General features: G+C 42.0%; 1 pseudogene; it reads right to left on the bottom strand.

Moving 5' to 3' along the window:
• Positions 1–724: 724 nt before the first annotated feature.
• LOC124027489 lies at positions 725–20,095 on the bottom strand (annotated as a pseudogene).
• Between the last annotated feature and the right edge of the window lie 602 nt (positions 20,096–20,697).

The raw sequence follows: 20,697 nt of genomic DNA on the forward strand, positions 1-20,697 counted from the left end.
TTCAGAGAGGGGGAGAGAAGAGGGTAGAGAAGAGAAGAGGATAGAGAGGGGAAGAGGAGGGTAGAGAGGGGGAGAGAAGAGGGAAGAGGATAGAGAAGAGGATAGAGGGGAAGAGGAGGGTAGAGAGGGGAAGAGGAGGGTAGAGAGGGGGAGAGAAGAGGGTAGAGAAGAGAAGAGGATAGAGAGGGGAAGAGGAGGGTAGAGGATAGAGAAGAGAAGAGGATAGAGAGGGGAAGAGAAGAGGGAAGAGGGGAAGAGGAGGGTAGAGAGGGGAAGAGGAGGGTAGAGAGGGGAAGAGGAGGGTAGAGAGGGGAAGAGGAGGGTAGAGAGGGGAAGAGGAGGGTAGAGAGGGAAGAGGAGGGTAGAGAGGGGAAGAGGAGGGTAGAGAGGGGAAGAGGAGGGTAGAGAGGGGAAGAGGAGGGTAGAGAGGGAAGAGGAGGGTAGAGAGGGGAAGAGGAGGGTAGAGAGGGGAAGAGGAGGGTAGAGAGGGGAAGAGGAGGGTAGAGAGGGGAAGAGGAGGGTAGAGAGGGGAAGAGGAGGGTAGAGAGGGGAAGAGGAGGGTAGAGAGGGGAAGAGGAGGGTAGAGAGGGGAAGAGGAGGGTAGAGAGGGGAAGAGGAGGGTAGAGAGGGGAAGAGGAGGGTAGAGAGGGGAAGAGGAGGGTAGAGAGGAAGAGGAGGGTAGAGCGGAAGAGGAGGGTAGAGAGGGGAAGAAGAGGGTAGAGAGGGGAAGAGGAGGGTAGAGAGGGGAAGAAGAGGGTAGAGAGGAAGAAGAGGGTAGAGAGGAAGAAGAGGGTAGAGAGGAAGAAGAGGGTAGAGAGAGGAAGAAGAGGGTAGAGAGAGGAAGAAAGAGTGCAGTAGTCCATAGCTCATTCCCATCACAGTAACAGTACTACAGGAATCTAGCATTCACCCCTCAGGACAGAAGAAAGGTCTCCACTGTCTTTAAGCTCCTGTAAAAACACAGAACACATGTCAATAAAGGTCTGATCTTCATACCAGCTGATACATGAGAAAATAACAGCCTACTGGACCTGTCATGTAACCTACCAACAGCATCAGAAATAAATACTCTATTGATGCACAATAACTATGAATAGAGACACAGAGAACTCCTGTCTCATGAAACTAACTATGTATAGAGACACAGAGAACTCCTGTCTAATGAAACTAACTATGTATAGATACACAGAGAACTCCTGTCTAATGAAACTAACTATGTAGAGACACAGAGAACTCCTGTCTCATTAAACTAACTATGTAGAGACACAGAGAACTCCTGTCTAATGAAACTAACTATGTAGAGACACAGAGAACTCCTGTCTAATGAAACTAACTATGTAGAGACACAGAGAACTCCTGTCTCATTAAACTAACTATGTAGAGACACAGAGAACTCCTGTCTCATTAAACTAACTATGTAGAGACACAGAGAACTCCTGTCTCATTAAACTAACTATGTAGAGACACAGAGAACTCCTGTCTCATTAAACTAACTATGTAGAGACACAGAGAACTCCTGTCTCATTAAACTAACTATGTAGAGACACAGAGAACTCCTGTCTCATTAAACTAACTATGTAGAGACACAGAGAACTCCTGTCTAATGAAACTAACTATGTAGAGACACAGAGAACTCCTGTCTAATGAAACTAACTATGTAGAGACACAGAGAACTCCTGTCTCATTAAACTAACTATGTAGAGACACAGAGAACTCCTGTCTAATGAAACTAACTATGTAGAGACACAGAGAACTCCTGTCTAATGAAACTAACTATGTAGAGACACAGAGAACTCCTGTCTAATGAAACTAACTATGTAGAGACACAGAGAACTCCTGTCTAATGAAACTAACTATGTAGAGACACAGAGAACTCCTGTCTAATGAAACTAACTATGTATAGATACACAGAGAACTCCTGTCTCATTAAACTAACTATGTAGAGACACAGAGAACTCCTGTCTAATGAAACTAACTATGTAGAGACACAGAGAACTCCTGTCTAATGAAACTAACTATGTAGAGACACACAGAGAACTCCTGTCTCATTAAACTAACTATGTAGAGACACAGAGAACTCCTGTCTCATTAAACTAACTATGTAGAGACACAGAGAACTCCTGTCTCATTAAACTAACTATGTAGAGACACAGAGAACTCCTGTCTCATTAAACTAACTATGTAGAGACACAGAGAACTCCTGTCTCATTAAACTAACTATGTAGAGACACAGAGAACTCCTGTCTAATGAAACCCAGTGACATGTTATCACAATGCAGTCCTCATAAAGAACCGTGATTGACAGGTGATCTATTAAAACTGAACTTCAGCTGACATCGACCACTAGCCACTGCTGGGCAATACACTGCTTTAAACCCACCCGGACTACAGGCCTAGTTTATGCAAAGCAAGGCCCTCGGTGAAATAAGTAGGCATATCTAAACAGAGGATTACTGTTAGACGCACACTGGGGACTTTACTATCTCAATGTTGTGTAACCTTCCCTTAGCCTGGTTTAATGTAGTTCACTAAGAAACCTGGGTATTTACATTACACCAATCTTTTCCTCTGTGCTTTTTTACTACCGAGGATGACCCCCCCCCAACCCCCTCCCCCTCCATGCTGTCTGACTGCACATGGCATGACGACATAAAGCAGGCTAAGAAAACAGAACACGGTGCTTTAGTGACACCTGGTGGAGAGTTTGTGGTACTGCTGTTGCCTCTGTCTATAACACTGTGACATGCCTGGCTGATCCTATAAGGGTTGGTTTCCCCCAGACACAGATTCAGCCTAGTTTAGGACTAAAAACTATTTTAAATGGACGATCTCCATTGTAAATGGTTTATAGACATATCAAGACTAGTCCAGAACTAAGTGGAGGTAATAAGCGCAATTATGGTCTGAGGTGTAAAACAAAAAATCTCTTCTCACCTTCACAATGTCCAGCCCACCAATGAGTTCCCCATTGACATATAGCTGAGGGTACGTTGGCCAGTTTGAGTATGTCTTCAGACCCTGTCGAACCTGGACATCGGTGATTGGAAGATGCATAAAGAAAACCACGTCAACATGTAGAAAAACATCTTTAGTTTTCACCAACATGGTTTTGCAAATGTCATAGACAGATACAGTCTCTTTTACCTCGTCATCTTCCAGGATATCAAAGGTGCTGTATTCCACCCTGCAAACAGGAAACACAGGCAAGATATTAACCATCATATTAGAAACACAGGCAAGATATTAACCATCATATTAGAAACACAGGCAAGATATTAACCATTATATTAGAAACACAGACAAGATATTAACCATTATATTAGAAACACAGACAAGATATTAACCATTATATTAGAAACACAGGCAAGATATTAACCACTATATTATAAACACAGACAAGATATTAACCACTATATTATAAACACAGACAAGATATAATGAACTGCTCTGTTCATGATCACGATATAGTGGTGTTACCTCACCCTGTTCATTATCTCCAGTATCGTGATATAGTGGTGTTACCTCACCCTGTTCATTATCTCCAGTATCGTGATATAGTGGTGTTCTCACCCTGTTCATTATCTCCAGTATCGTGATATAGTGGTGTTACCTCACCCTGAGCTGTTCATTATCTCCAGTATCGTGATATAGTGGTGTTACCTCACCCTGTTCATTATCTCCAGTATCGTGATATAGTGGTGTTACCTCACCCTGTTCATTATCTCCAGTATTGTGATATAGTGGTGTTACCTCACCCTGTTCATTATCTCCAGTATTGTGATATAGTGGTGTTACCTCACCCTGTTCATTATCTCCAGTATCGTGATATAGTGGTGTTACCTCACCCTGTTCATTATCTCCAGTATTGTGATATAGTGGTGTTACCTCACCCTGTTCATTATCTCCAGTATTGTGATATAGTGGTGTTACCTCACCCTGTTCATTATCTCCAGTATCGTGATATAGTGGTGTTACCTCACCCTGTTCATTATCTCCAGTATCGTGATATAGTGGTGTTACCTCACCCTGTTCATTATCTCCAGTATCGTGATATAGTGGTGTTACCTCACCCTGTTCATTATCTCCAGAATCGTGATATAGTGGTGTTCTCACCCTGTTCATTATCTCCAGTATCGTGATATAGTGGTGTTCTCACCCTGTTCATTATCTCCAGTATCGTGATATAGTGGTGTTACCTCACCCTGTTCATTATCTCCAGAATCGTGATATAGTGGTGTTCTCACCCTGTTCATTATCTCCAGTATCGTGATATAGTGGTGTTCTCACCCTGTTCATTATCTCCAGTATCGTCATATAGTGGTGTTCTCACCCTGTTCATTATCTCCAGTATCGTCATATAGTGGTGTTACCTCACCCTGTTCATTATCTCCAGAATCGTGATATAGTGGTGTTCTCACCCTGTTCATTATCTCCAGTATCGTCATATAGTGGTGTTACCTCACCCTGTTCATTATCTCCAGTATCGTGATATAGTGGTGTTCTCACCCTGTTCATTATCTCCAGTATCGTGATATAGTGGTGTTACCTCACCCTGTTCATTATCTCCAGTATCGTGATATAGTGGTGTTACCTCACCCTGTTCATTATCTCCAGTATCGTGATATAGTGGTGTTACCTCACCCTGTTCATTATCTCCAGTATCGTGATATAGTGGTGTTACCTCACCCTGTTCATTATCTCCAGTATCGTGATATAGTGGTGTTCTCACCCTGTTCATTATCTCCAGTATCGTGATATAGTGGTGTTACCTCACCCTGTTCATTATCTCCAGTATCGTGATATAGTGGTGTTCTCACCCTGAGCTGTTCATTATCTCCAGTATCTGAAGACTGAATCCACACTTGGCTTGCTACAGATACAGGAAGAAAAACAGACTTTAGAAACCGAACAGATAACTTAATCATACCCATGTCAGTATCTTAACAAAGAACATACACTTTATAATCAACATATTAACTCAATTCAGATCCTTCAATGGGTGAGTCCACACAAAACCATTTTATTGCAGAACAAAATCACAGGAAGCAATGTTTCTTTTTAAGACAAAGATCTTTTCAAATAGCTAATATACAAAATGTTGTTTTCTGAGTGAGTAGGAGAAATGCTTTCAAGATAACACATGGATAAGTGGTGGCCTAGTGGTTAGAGCGTTGGGCCAGTAACCAGCAGGTAGCCTAGTGGTTAGAGCATTGGGCCAGTAACCAGCAGGTAGCCTAGTGGTTAGAGCGTTGGGCCAGTAACCAGCAGGTAGCCTAGTGGTTAGAGCATTGGGCCAGTAACCAGCAGGTAGCCTAGTGGTTAGAGCGTTGGGCCAGTAACCAGCAGGTAGCCTAGTGGTTAGAGCATTGGGCCAGTAACCAGCAGGTAGCCTAGTGGTTAGTGTTGGGCCAGTAACCAGCAGGTAACCTAGTGGTTAGAGCGTTGGGCCAGTAACCAGCAGGTAGCCTAGCGGTTAGAGAATTGGGCCAGTAACCAGCAGGTAGCCTAGTGGTTAGAGCGTTGGGCCAGTAACCAGCAGGTAGCCTAGTGGTTTGAGTGTTGGACCAGTAACCAGCAGGTAGCCTAGTGGTTTGAGTGTTGGACCAGTAACCAGCAGGTAGCCTAGTGGTTAGAGTGTTGGGCCAGTAACCAGCAGGTAGCCTAGTGGTTAGAGCGTTGGGCCAGTAACCAGCAGGTAGCCTAGTGGTTAGAGCGTTGGGCCAGTAACCAGCAGGTAGCCTAGTGGTTAGAGCATTGGGCCAGTAACCAGCAGGTAGCCTAGCGGTTAGAGCATTGGGCCAGTAACCAGCAGGTAGCCTAGTGGTTTGAGTGTTGGGCCAGTAACCAGCAGGTAGCCTAGTGGTTTGAGTGTTGGGCCAGTAACCAGCAGGTAGCCTAGTGGTTTGAGTGTTGGGCCAGTAACCAGCAGGTAGCCTAGTGGTTTGAGTGTTGGGCCAGTAACCAGCAGGTAGCCTAGTGGTTAGAGTGCTGGGCCAGTAACCAGCAGGTAGCCTAGTGGTTAGAGCATTGGGCCAGTAACCAGCAGGTAGCCTAGTGGTTAGAGCGTTGGGCCAGTAACCAGCAGGTAGCCTAGTGGTTAGAGTGTTGGGTCAGTAACCAGCAGGTAGCCTAGTGGTTAGAGCGTTGGGCCAGTAACCCGAAAGGTTGCCGGATCGAATCCCCGAGATATAAATATGTCATTCTGAACAAGGCCGTCAACGTAAATAAGAATTTGTTCTTAACCGACTTGCCTAGTTAAGCAGGAGGAGTCAGGACCTCTTCCCTCCAGGAATGAAACCAAACTCAAGCTTTCATTGAGCAAGTTTCAACTTGCTGTTGGTTTCACAGGACCCCACTTAGAAACGGTCTTTTAAGAAATGGGAAACTAAATAAAGATCTGTATCTACAGATAGAACCAAAGGGAGAGACGGGATTCACAGGGGACTTGGTTTAAACTACTCTGAAGATATCTCTTCATCTGTGAGCAGCAGCAATCAATATGAAGAGGTAGGAGGGGGGGGGGGGGTACTCCTGAACCATTAGTGTGTGTGTGTGTGTGTGTGTGTGTGTGTGTGTGTGTGTGTGTGTGTGTGTGTGTGTGTGTGTGTGTGTGTGTGTGTGTGTGTGTGTGTGTGTGTGTGTGTGTGTGTGTGTGAGAGAGAGAGGGGGGGGGGTCCCACTGCTCTGCTCTGTGCAGAATATTATTGATTTCAGATTAGCCTCAATTCTGTTGAAATGTATGCCATACCAATTGTCCTTATCTACTAGATTGGCAGAGTATACAGGCCAACTGTACTATATTATATACTATATATTATATTAGAATAGTATTATATAGTATTATATAGTATACAGGCCAACTGTACTATATTATATACTATATATTATATTAGAATAGTATTATATAGTATACAGGCCAACTGTACTATATTATATACTATATATTATATTACAATAGTATTATATAGTATTATATAGTATACAGGCCAACTGTACTATATTATATACTATATATTATATTACAATAGTATTATATAGTATTATATAGGCCAACTGTACTATATATACTATATATTATATTACAATAGTATTATATAGTAGTATATAGGCCAACTGTACTATATTATATACTATATATTATATTAGAATATTATTATATAGTATTATATAGGCCAACTGTACTATATTATATACTATATATTATATTAGAATAGTATTATATAGTATTATATAGGCCAACTGTACTATATTATATACTATATTAGAATAGTATTATATAGTATTATATAGGCCAACTGTACTATATTATATACTATATATTATATTATATAGTATTATATAGTAGTATACAGGCCAACTGTACTATATTATATACTATATATTATATTAGAATAGTATTATATAGTAGTATACAGGCCAACTGTACTATATTATATACTATATATTATATTAGAATAGTATTATATAGTATTATATAGTAGTATACAGGCCAACTGTACTATATTATATACTATATATTATATTAGAATAGTAGAATAGTATTATATAGTAGTATACAGGCCAACTGTACTATATTATATACGATATATTATATTAGAATAGTATTATATAGTAGTATACAGGCCAACTGTACTATATATACTATATATTATATTAGAATAGTATTATATAGTATTATATAGGCCAACGGGTACCTCTTGAAGTAATGTACTGGAGTTATATTAGAATAGTATTATATAGTATTATATAGGCCAACTGGTGCCTCTTGAAGTAATGTACTGGAGTTATATTAGAATAGTATTATATAGTATTATATAGGCCAACGGGTACCTCTTGAAGTATTATATAGTATTATATAGTATTATATAGGCCAACTGGTACCTCTTGAAGTAATGTACTGGAGTTATATTAGAATAGTATTATATAGGCCAACTGGTACCTCTTGAAGTAATGTACTGGAGTTATATTAGAATAGTATTATATAGTATTATATAGGCCAACGGGTACCTCTTGAAGTAATGTACTGGAGTTATATTAGAATAGTATTATATAGTATTATATACGCCAACTGGTGCCTCTTGAAGTAATGTACTGGAGTTATATTAGAATAGTATTATATAGTATTATATAGGCCAACGGGTACCTCTTGAAGTATTATATAGTATTATATAGTATTATATAGGCCAACTGGTACCTCTTGAAGTAATGTACTGGAGTTATATTAGAATAGTATTATATAGGCCAACTGGTACCTCTTGAAGTAATGTACTGGAGTTATATTAGAATAGTATTATATAGTATTATATAGGCCAACGGGTACCTCTTGAAGTAATGTACTGGAGTTATATTAGAATAGTATTATATAGGCCAAACACAAGCCTCAGTTTATTGTCCATGTATGTTTCTGCATAGCATTTATTTATATATATATTTCTTTAGTCAGTAAATTCTTACTAACAATGACGGCCTGGGAACAGCTGCCTTGTTCAGGGGCAGAATGACAGATTTTTACCTTGTCAGCTCGGGGGTTCGATCCAGCAACCTTTTGGTTACAAGTCCAACGCTCTAACCACTAGGCTACCTGCTGCCCCCATTCTATTCCATTCCTATTCTACGTACCTCTTTATTGCCCTGTTATATAGTGACACCTACGTACCTCTTTATTGTCCTGTTATATAGTGACACCTACGTACCTCTTTATTGCCCTGTTATACAGTGACACCTCTTTATTGTCCTGTTATATAGTGACACCTACGTACCTCTTTATTGTCCTGTTATACAGTGACACCTACGTACCTCTTTATTTCCCTTCATGAACAGCATGACTGGACTCCTGTTGATGGTCGACTTCAACCTGGAGGTTATAGGGACAGTCCATAAGTCACACAATACAACGTGCCATCTTCCACGTGTGTGTGTGTGTGTGTGTGTGTGTGTGTGTGTGTGTATAAAGGTGTGTTTTACCTGTGCTCCAGTGTGACGGCCTTGGGACAGGTATTCTCCAGCTCTCCAGATTCAGCTAGTTCCTACAACAGGTATCAACACTGAGATGGGTCACTGGGTCACACCTACAGTCTGAATCACACTAAAACACACACCTACAGTCTGAATCACACTAACACACACACCTACAGTCTGAATCACACTAAAACACACACCTACAGTCTGAATCACACTAAAACACACACCTACAGTCTGAATCACACTAAAACACACACCTACAGTCTGAATCACACTAAAACACACACCTACAGTCTGAATCACACTAAAACACACACCTACAGTCTGAATCACACTAACACACACACACCTACAGTCTGAATCACACTAAAACACACACCTATAGTCTGAATCACACTAAAACACACACCTACAGTCTGAATCACACTAAAACACACACCTACAGTCTGAATCACACTAAAACACACACCTACAGTCTGAATCACACTAACACACACACACCTACAGTCTGAATCACACTAACACACACACACACACACACACACCTACAGTCTGAATCACACTAAAACACACACCTACAGTCTGAATCACACTAAAACACACACCTACAGTCTGAATCACACTAAAACACACACCTACAGTCTGAATCACACTAAAACACACACCTACAGTCTGAATCACACTAAAACACACACCTACAGTCTGAATCACACTAAAACACACACCTACAGTCTGAATCACACTAAAACACACACCTACAGTCTGAATCACACTAAAACACACACCTACAGTCTGAATCACACTAAAACACACACCTACAGTCTGAATCACACTAAAACACACACCTACAGTCTGAATCACACTAAAACACACACCTACAGTCTGAATCACACTAAAACACACACCTACAGTCTGAATCACACTAAAACACACACCTACAGTCTGAATCACACTAAAACACACACCTACAGTCTGAATCACACTAAAACACACACCTACAGTCTGAATCACACTAACACACACACACCTACAGTCTGAATCACACTAAAACACACACCTACAGTCTGAATCACACTAAAACACACACCTACAGTCTGAATCACACTAAAACACACACCTACAGTCTGAATCACACTAAAACACACACCTACAGTCTGAATCACACTAAAACACACACCTACAGTCTGAATCACACTAAAACACACACCTACAGTCTGAATCACACTAAAACACACACCTACAGTCTGAATCACACTAAAACACACACCTACAGTCTGAATCACACTAACACACACACCTACAGTCTGAATCACACTAACACACACACCTACAGTCTGAATCACACTAACACACACACCTACAGTCTGAATCACACTAAAACACACACACCTACAGTCTGAATCACACTAAAACACACACCTACAGTCTGAATCACACTAAAACACACACCTACAGTCTGAATCACACTAAAACACACACCTACAGTCTGAATCACACTAACACACACACACACACACACACACACACACACACACCTACAGTCTGAATCACACTAACACACACACCTACAGTCTGAATTACACTAACACACACACCTACAGTCTGAATGACACTAAAACACACACACCTACAGTCTGAATCACACTAAAGTCTGAATTACACTAACACACACACACCTACAGTCTGAATTACACTAACACACACACCTACAGTCTGAATTACACTAACACACACACACCTACAGTCTGAATCACACTAAAACACACACCTACAGTCTGAATTACACTAACACACACACACACCTACAGTCTGAATCACACACCTACAGTCTGAATCACACTAACACACACACACACCTACAGTCTGAATCACACTAAAACACACACCTAGTCTGAATCACACTAACACACACACCTAGTCTGAATCAGACTAACACACACACCTAGTCTGAATCACACTAAAGCACACACCTACAGTCTGAATCACACACCTACAGTCTGAATTACACACCTACAGTCTGAATCACACTAAAACACACCTACAGACTGAATCACACTAACACACACACCTACAGTCTGAATCACACTAAAGCACACACACACCTACAGTCTGAATCACACTAAAGCACACACACACCTACAGTCTGAATCACACTAAAGCACACACACACCTACAGTCTGAATCACACTAAGACACACACCTATAGTCTGAATCACACACACACACACACACACACACACACACACACACACACACACACACACACCTACAGTCTGAATCACACTAAAGCACACACCTACAGTCTGAATCACACTAACACACACACCTACAGTCTGAATCAGACTAACACACACACCTAGTCTGAATCACACACCTACATTTTTGCCCATTAAAATAACATCAAATTGATCAGAAATACAGTTGTAGACATTGTTAATGTTGTGAATTGAAATTATATTTTGTGAGTCGAACAGTAACAGGAAAACTATTTTAGTAGCCTCCCTTTTCGGATCCATGTTGCTGTAAAACGTCAGGTTGATCTGTATTTAAATGAGACTCTGCAACTTAATAGCTGCTAGTCAAGCCTGCAGTGAACACATCTAAAACAATGTAAGAAAAATATGACTCGAGAAGTACATTTTCCTGAAGACAATTATGAGGTGATTTGTGCTCGCGTCAGCTGTCTAAATAGATTGTGCATGCTAGATTGTGTTAAATGTAGAATTCAAACGGAATAGAAGCTGAAGCAGATCAACACAGTCTCTGATGACTTTGATGACTTTAATAGAATGCTATACATAGAACATCCATTATGAGGAATGACAGAACGATGCCCTCCAACTTGGCTGGGACATTTTTAACTGGTCTGGGAACAGTGGGTTAACTGGTCTGGGAACAGTGGGTTAACTGGTCTGGGAACAGTGGGTTAACTGGTCTGGGAACAGTGGGTTAACTGGTCTGGGAACAGAGGGTTAACTGGTCTGGGAACAGTGGGTTAACTGGTCTGGGAACAGTGGGTTAACTGGTCTGGGAACAGTGGGTTAACTGGTCTGGGAACAGTGGGTTAACTGGTCTGGGAACAGTGGGTTAACTGGTCTAGGAACAGTGGGTTAACTGGTCTAGGAACAGTGGGTTAACTGGTCTAGGAACAGTGAGTTAACTGGTCTAGGAACAGTGGGTTAACTGGTCTAGGAACAGTGGGTTAACTGGTCTAGGAACAGTGGGTTCCTAGACCAGAACGACAAATCGCAGAACGACAGATTTGTACCTTGTCAGCTCGGGGGTTTGAACTCGCAACCTTCCGGTTACTAGTCCAACGCTCTAACCACTACGCTCTAACCGCTACCCTGCCGCCCCATGCTGTCAATAGTGCTATCCAACTGCTGAAACCAATGTAGTTCATTAGAAGGGTATCCTGACCAGGACTCAAACTCTGGTCTCGGTCATTCTAAAACCACGACACCAAAAGGCTCAAATCTCTTGGTGAGGTCTCTAGGAGTTATACCACAGTTATTTAGTGTTTTTGTTTTACATGGGTTTTACATTTATCATTTTTGTTATTGTTGTCCATGTTTGTTTTGTTTTTCGCTCGCCTCAGTTCTCTGGAAAAGGAAAATGGGCGTTTAACACGACTCACCTTGACAATGTCCAGTCCCCCTACGAGTTCTCCGTTAACATACACCTGAGGGTAGGTGGGCCAGTTGGAGAAGGTCTTCAGCCCCCCTCTCACTTCCTCGTCTGACAGGATGTCAAAACTGCTGAACTGGATGGCATGGGCCTTGAAAAGCGCCACTATCTGACGGCTGAAGCCTGGGTGATGGGGAGAAACACACTGTGTTTGTAAACCTAGTATAAGACACGGCTGTTATACTGGATAGCATGGTCCTTCAATAGAACTACAATCTGATGGCTGAAACCTGGGTGATGGGGAGAAACACACTGTGTTTGTAAACCTAGTATAAGACAGGGCTGTTATACTGGATAGCATGGTCCTTCAATAGAACTACAATCTGATGGCTGAAACCTGGGTGATGGGGAGAAACACACTGTGTTTGTAAACCTAGTATAAGACAGGGCTGTTATACTGGATAGCATGGTCCTTCAATAGAACTACAATCTGATGGCTGAAACCTGGGTGATGGGGAGAAACACACTGTGTTTGTAAACCTAGTATAAGACACGGCTGTTATACTGGATAGCATGGTCCTTCAATAGAACTACAATCTGATGGCTGAAACCTGGGTGATGGGGAGAAACACACTGTGTTTGTAAACCTAGTATAAGACAGGGCTGTTATACTGGATAGCATGGACCTTCAATAGAACTACAATCTGATGGCTGAAACCTGGGTGATGGGGAGAAACACACTGTGTTTGTAAACCTAGTATAAGACACGGCTGTTATACTGGATAGCATGGTCCTTCAATAGAACTACAATCTGACGGCTGAGGAGAAATCAACGGGTTGTTAGTTAAATGTTATTGTATGTTAATACCCCATAATGGCATCACAATACCTCATAATGGCATCACAATACCTCATAATGACATCACAATACCTCATAATGACATCACAATACCTCATAATGACATCACAATACCCCATATGAACAACAGAGTCAGGATATTAAATCAGGATGTTAGTTAAATGTTATTGTATGTTAACAGGAACAGAGTCAGGATATTAAATCAGGTTGTTAATTAAATGTTATTGTATGTTAACAGGAACAGAGTCAGGATATTAAATCAGGATGTTAGTTAAATGTTATTGTATGTTAACAGGAACAGAGTCAGGATATTAAATCAGGTTGTTAATTAAATGTTATTGTATGTTAACAGGAACAGAGTCAGGATATTAAATCAGGATGTTAGTTAAATGTTATTGTATGTTAACAGGAACAGAGTCAGGATATTAAATCAGGTTGTTAATTAAATGTTATTGTATGTTAACAGGAACAGAGTCAGGATATTAAATCAGGTTGTTAATTAAATGTTATTGTATGTTAACAGGAACAGAGTCAGGATATTAAATCAGGTTGTTAATTAAATGTTATTGTATGTTAACAGGAACAACAGTCAGGATATTAAATCAGGATGTTAATTAAATGTTCTTGTATGTTAACAGGAACAGAGTCAGGATATTAAATCAGGTTGTTAATTAAATGTTATTGTATGTTAACAGGAACAGAGTCAGGATATTAAATCAGGTTGTTAATTAAATGTTATTGTATGTTAACAGGAACAACAGTCAGGATATTAAATCAGGTTGTTAATTAAATGTTATTGTATGTTAACAGGAACAGAGTCAGGATATTAAATCAGGTTGTTAATTAAATGTTATTGTATGTTAACAGGAACAGAGTCAGGATATTAAATCAGGATGTTAATTAAATGTTCTTGTATGTTAACAGGAACAGAGTCAGGATGTTAATTAAATGTTCTTGTATGTTCATAGGAACAACAGTCTGGATATTAAATCAGGACATAATTGCAGATGAGTTTGGTCAGCAGCATGTTTGAGTTTGGTCAGCAGCATGTTTGAGTTTGGTCAGCAGCATGTTTGAGTTTGGTCAGCAGCATGTTTGAGTTTGGTCAGCAGCATGTTTGAGTTTGGTCAGCAGCATGTTTGAGTTTGGTCAGCAGCATGTTTGAGTTTGGTCAGCAGCATGTTTGAGTTTGGTCAGCAGCATGTTTGAGTTTGGTCAGCAGCATGTTTGAGTTTGGTCAGCAGCATGTTTCTTACCCTCATATGAAAAGGGCCATTTGGAAACACATGAACAAGACATGAAGTTAAAAGCTAAAATAAAGATGGTCCCAAACTCTAGTATCATCACATTCATTTTAAGTAATACAAAGTGTGTATATAGAACAAGTATTTGTCTCAGCCTCCTCCTGTCTCAGCCTCCTCCTGTCTCAGCCTCCTCCTGTCTCAGCCTCCAGTATTTATGCTGCAGTAGTTTATGTGTCAGGGGGCTAGGGTCAGTTTGTTATATCTGGAGTACTTCTCCTGTCCTATTCGGTGTCCTGTGTGAATTTAAGTGTGCTCTCTCTAATTCTCTCTTTCTCTCTTTCTTTCTTTCTCTCTCTCGGAGGACCTGAGCCCTAGGACCATGCCTCACTACTACCTGACATGATGACTCCTTGCTGTCCCCAGTCCACCTGGCCGTGCTGCTGCTCCAGTTTCAACTGTTCTGCCTTATTATTATTGGACCATGCTGGTAATTTATGAACATTTGAACATCTTGGCCATGTTCTGTTATAATCTCCACCCGGCACAGCCAGAAGAGGACTGGCCACCCCACATAGCCTGGTTCCTCTCTAGGTTTCTTCCTAGGTTTTGGCCTTTCATGGGAGTTTTTCCTAGCCACCGTGCTTCTACACCTGCATTGCTTGCTGTTTGGGGTTTTAGGCTGGGTTTCTGTACAGCACTTTGAGATATCAGCAGATATGTTGTCCTTGACACATGAGTGCGAGTCAGTCTCTTCTCAAACACTGTGACAGCGGGGAATAGACAGATGGAAACGAGGGTGGAGGGAGAGAACGAGAGAGAGAAAGAATGAGAGAGGAGAAAGGAGAAAGACAGCAAGAGAGAGGAGAAAGAGGGAGAGATGAGAAAGAGAGGAAGAGGTAGAGAGGAGAAAGAGAGGAAGAGGTAGAGAGGAGAAAGAGAGGAAGAGGTAGAGAGGAAAAAGAGAGGTAGAGAGGAGAAAGAGAGGAAGAGGTAGAGAGGAGAAAGAGAGGTAGAGAGGAGAAAGAGAGGAAGAGGTAGAGAGGAGAAAGAGAGGGAGAGAGGAGAGAGAGAAAGGAGAAAGACAGCAAGAGAGAGGAGAAAGAGGGAGAGAGGGGAAAGAGGGAGAGGAGAAAGAGGGAGAGAGGAGAAAGAGAGGAAGAGGTAGAGAGGAGAAAGAGAGGGAGAGAGGAGAAAGAGGGGGAAGAGGGAGAGAGGGGGAAGAGGGAGAGAGGGGAAGAGGGAGAGAGGGGGAAGAGGGAGAGGAGAAAGAGGGAGAGAGGAGAAAGAGAGGAAGAGAGGAGAAAGAGAGGGAGAGAGGGAGAGAGAGAAAGGAGAAAGACAGCAAGAGAGAGGAGAAAGAGGGAGAGAGGGGAAAGAGGGGAAAGAGGGAGAGAGGGGAAAGAGGGAGAGAGGGGAAAGAGGGAGAGAGAAGAAAGAGAGGAAGAGGTAGAGAGGAGAAAGAGAGGAAGAGGTAGAGAGAGAGAGAGAAAGGAGAAAGACAGCAAGAGAGAGGAGAAAGAGGGAGAGAGGGAAAGAGGGAGAAAGGGGAAGAGGGAGAGAGGGGAAGAGGGAGAGAGGAGAAAGAGAGGAAGAGGTAGAGAGGAGAAAGAGAGGAAGAGGTAGAGAGGAGAAAGAGAGGGAGGAGAAAGAGAGGAAGAGAGGAGAAAGAGAGGGAGAGAGGAGAAAGAGGGAGAGAGGGAAAGAGGGAGAGAGGGGGAAGAGGGAGAGAGGGGGAAGAGGAGAGGAGAAAGAGGGAGAGAGGGGAAAGAGGGAGAGAGGAGAAAGAGAGGAAGAGGTAGAGAGGAGAAAGAGAGGGAGAGAGGAGAAAGAGGGGAAGAGGGAGAGAGGGGGAAGAGGGACAGGAGAAAGAGGAGGAGAGGAGAAAGAGAGGAAGAGGTAGAGAGGAGAAAGAGAGGAAGAGGTAGAGAGGAGAAAGAGAGGGAGAGAGGAGAAAGAGAGGAAGAGGTAGAGAGGGAGAGAGGAGAGAGAGAAAGGAGAAAGACAGCAAGAGAGAGGAGAAAGAGGGGGAGAGGGGAAAGAGGGAGAGAGAAGAAAGCGGGAGAGAGGAGAAAGAGGGAGAGAGGAGAAAGAAGGAGAGAGGAGAAAGAGGGAGAGGAGAAAGAAGGAGAGAGGAGAAAGAAGGAGAGAGGAGAGCGAGAGATCAAGAAAGAAAGCGAAAGAGGCAGAGAAAAAGAGAAGAAAACAGAAAGAGAGAACAGGAGTAGAGGAGGGGTGATATGTTGCCTGCATGTAGAGCCTGCAGTGAAACTCATTCTGATACTTCATTCATTCATGGGGGAATTCATTATAAAACAGCTAGAGGCCCCTAACTAATGGTTATTCAGCTACATGCCACTATATTAACTTGTTACTACTACACCAGGCTCAGCTGCTTTCTCTGGCTAGAGGCCCTCTATCCTAGACCCAGACACGCACGATTGATTGGCGAGGGGTTGTTGCCCCTCTCTCCTTCTCCTAAAGGGTCAGGGGGGGGGTCGCGCACCGCAGACAGACCATACAGCTCCAGGAAAAAGGAACATAAAAAAGCTGATTTCTTATTTCAAGGAAAGTTAGGTTATTATGCACACACACACACACAGACACACACACACACACACACACACACACACACACACACACACACACACACACACACACACACACACACACACACACACACACACACACACACAGACACACACACAGAGAGACACACAGACACACACACACACACACACACACACACACACACGCACACAGAGAGCGTGTAATGTGTTAGGAGCATGTGTTTAACATGGTATGAGTGTGTAACCTTTAAATTCAGGTTTCGAGGGCTTCTTTAAAGAACTAGCGAGGTCGTAGTCACAGCCTCACGTGGCTTGGAGGGGATTAGATTAAACTAGAGTTCACAAACACTACAACTTGGCTTCTTTATAAAGATGAAAAATATTTAGAGATACATTTCAGGATGAGGTGAAAAATAAGTCTTGTGGGTTTAGATTTTAAACTAAAATGTAACGTTAGATGTTTGCAAACTGACTTGAACCTGATACTGAACCTAATACTGATACTGAACCTGATACTGAACCTGATACTGAACCTGATACTGAACCTGATACTGAACCTGATACTGATACTGAACCTGATACTGAACCTGATACTAATACTGAACCTGATACTGAACCTGATACTGAACCTGATACTGAACCTGATACTGAACCTGATACTGAACCTGATACTGAACCTGATACTGAACCTGATACTGAACCTGATACTGATACTGAACCTGATACTGAACCTGATACTGAACCTGATACTGATACTGAACATGATACTGAACCTGATACTGAACCTGATACTGAACCTGATACTAATACTGAACCTGATACTGAACCTGATACTGATACTGAACCTGATACTGAATCTGATACTGAACCTGATACTGAACCTGATACTGAACCTGATACTGAACCTGATACTGAACCTGATACTGAACCTGATACTGAACCTGATACTGAACCTGATACTGAACCTGATACTGAACCTGATACTGATACTGAACCTGATACTGAACCTGATACTGAACCTGATACTGATACTGAACATGATACTGAACCTGATACTGAACCTGATACTGAACCTGATACTAATACTGAACCTGATACTGAACCTGATACTGATACTGAACCTGATACTAATACTGAACCTGATACTGAACCTGATACTGATACTGAACCTGATACTGAACCTGATACTGAACCTGATACTGAACCTGATACTGAACCTGATACTGAACCTGATACTGAACATGATACTGAACCTGATACTGAATCTGATACTGAACCTGATACTGAACCTGATACTAATACTGAACCTGATACTGAACCTGATACTGAACCTGATACTGAACCTGATACTGAACCTGATACTGAACCTGATACTGAACCTGATACTGAACCTGATACTGATACTGAACCTGATACTGAACCTGATACTAATACTGAACCTGATACTGAACCTGATACTGAACCTGATACTGAACCTGATACTGATACTGAACCTGATACTGAACCTGATACTGAACCTGATACTGAACCTAATACTGATACTGAACCTAATACTGATACTGAACCTGATACTGAACCTGATACTGAACATGATACTGAACATAATACTGATACTGAACCTGATACTGAACCTGATACTGAACCTGATACTGAACCTGATACTGAACCTGATACTGAACCTGATACTGAACCTGATACTGAACCTGATACTGAACCTGATACTGATACTGAACCTAATACTGAACCTGATACTGAACCTGATACTGAACCTGAACCTAATACTGAACCTGATACTGAACCTGATACTGAACCTAATACTGATACTGATACTGAACCTAATACTGAACCTGATACTGAACCTGATACTGAACCTGATACTGAACCTGATACTGAACCTGATACTGAACCTGATACTGAACCTGATACTGAACCTAATACTGATACTGAAACTGATACTGAACCTGATACTGATACTGAACCTGATACTGAACCTGATACTGAACCTAATACTGATACTGATACTGAACCTGATACTGAACCTGATACTGAACCTAATACTGATACTGAACCTGATACTGAACCTAATACTGAACCTGATACTGATACTGAACCTAATACTGATACTGAACCTGATACTGAACCTAATACTGATACTGAACCTGATACTGAACCTGATACTGATACTGATACTGAACCTAATACTGATACTGAAACTGATACTGAACCTGATACTGATACTGAACCTGATACTGAACCTGATACTGAACCTGATACTGATACTGATACTGAACCTGATACTGATACTGAACCTGATACTGAACCTGATACTGAACCTGATACTGAACCTGATACTGAACCTGATACTGAACCTGATACTGATAATCAGCGGCGTGGTTGGGAACCTCCTCCTCCACCACCACCAGGCCTGCTCTCCTCCTCCACCACCACCAGGCTTGCCTCTCCTCCACCACCACCAATCCCCTGTCTCTCTCTAATTACCAGGCCTGACCCGTGTGTTTTCCACAGCGGGAGCCTGTTCATGAAGACCACGCCCCGTCGTCCTCTCTCTCTTTACCACAGCGGGGTTCCTGGGGAGACTGTTCATGAAGACCACACCCCACACTCTCTCTCTCTTTACCGCAGCGGGGTTCCTGGGGGATCCTTCATGAAGAGCATGCAGGGTGCTGCGTTGATCAGTCTCTTCAGACGCTCATTAAGGTCCTCTTTAGGGGCTCCGCCCTGGCCCGCCCAGCCCCCGAGCTGACCGACAGCCTCTGGACCTTACTGGTCAGCTCTGGGGCATGAGCTCCGTCCAGCCTGTCAATCTTCTGGCCACCCTGAGACCCACCAGAGGATGGGGGAGAAAGAAAAATAACATCAATATTTTAACGTAATGGTTTTACTTTTTGTTTGCATGTTTGTATTATTCTAGGAGGAGGAGGGTTGAGAGAGAGATCCAAGAAAGAGATTCAAGGACAGGCGTCCTCTCCCAGTTTAATGTTTGGCATGTTAAATCATCAGTGAAGGCCTGATGGTACTGACTGTGGAGAAGCTATAAACTAGGTTATTATGGTACTAACTGTGGAGAAGCTATAAACTAGGTTATTATGGTACTGACTGTGGAGAAGCTATAAACTAGGTTATTATGGTACTAACTGTGGAGAAGCTATAAACTAGGTTATTAGGGTACTGTGGAGAAGCTGTAAACTAGGTTATTATGGTACTGTGGAGAAGCTGTAAACTAGGTTATTATGGTACTGACTGTGGAGAAGCTATAAACTAGGTTATTATGGTACTAACTGTGGAGAAGCTATAAACTAGGTTATTATGGTACTGACTGTGGAGAAGCTATAAACTAGGTTATTATGGTACTGACTGTGGAGAAGCTATAAACTAGGTTATTATGGTACTGACTGTGGAGAAGCTATAAACTAGGTTA

The sequence above is a fragment of the Oncorhynchus gorbuscha genome, unplaced genomic scaffold (genome assembly GCF_021184085.1).
Source record: "Oncorhynchus gorbuscha isolate QuinsamMale2020 ecotype Even-year unplaced genomic scaffold, OgorEven_v1.0 Un_scaffold_3290, whole genome shotgun sequence".
Classification (NCBI taxonomy): domain Eukaryota; kingdom Metazoa; phylum Chordata; class Actinopteri; order Salmoniformes; family Salmonidae; genus Oncorhynchus; species Oncorhynchus gorbuscha.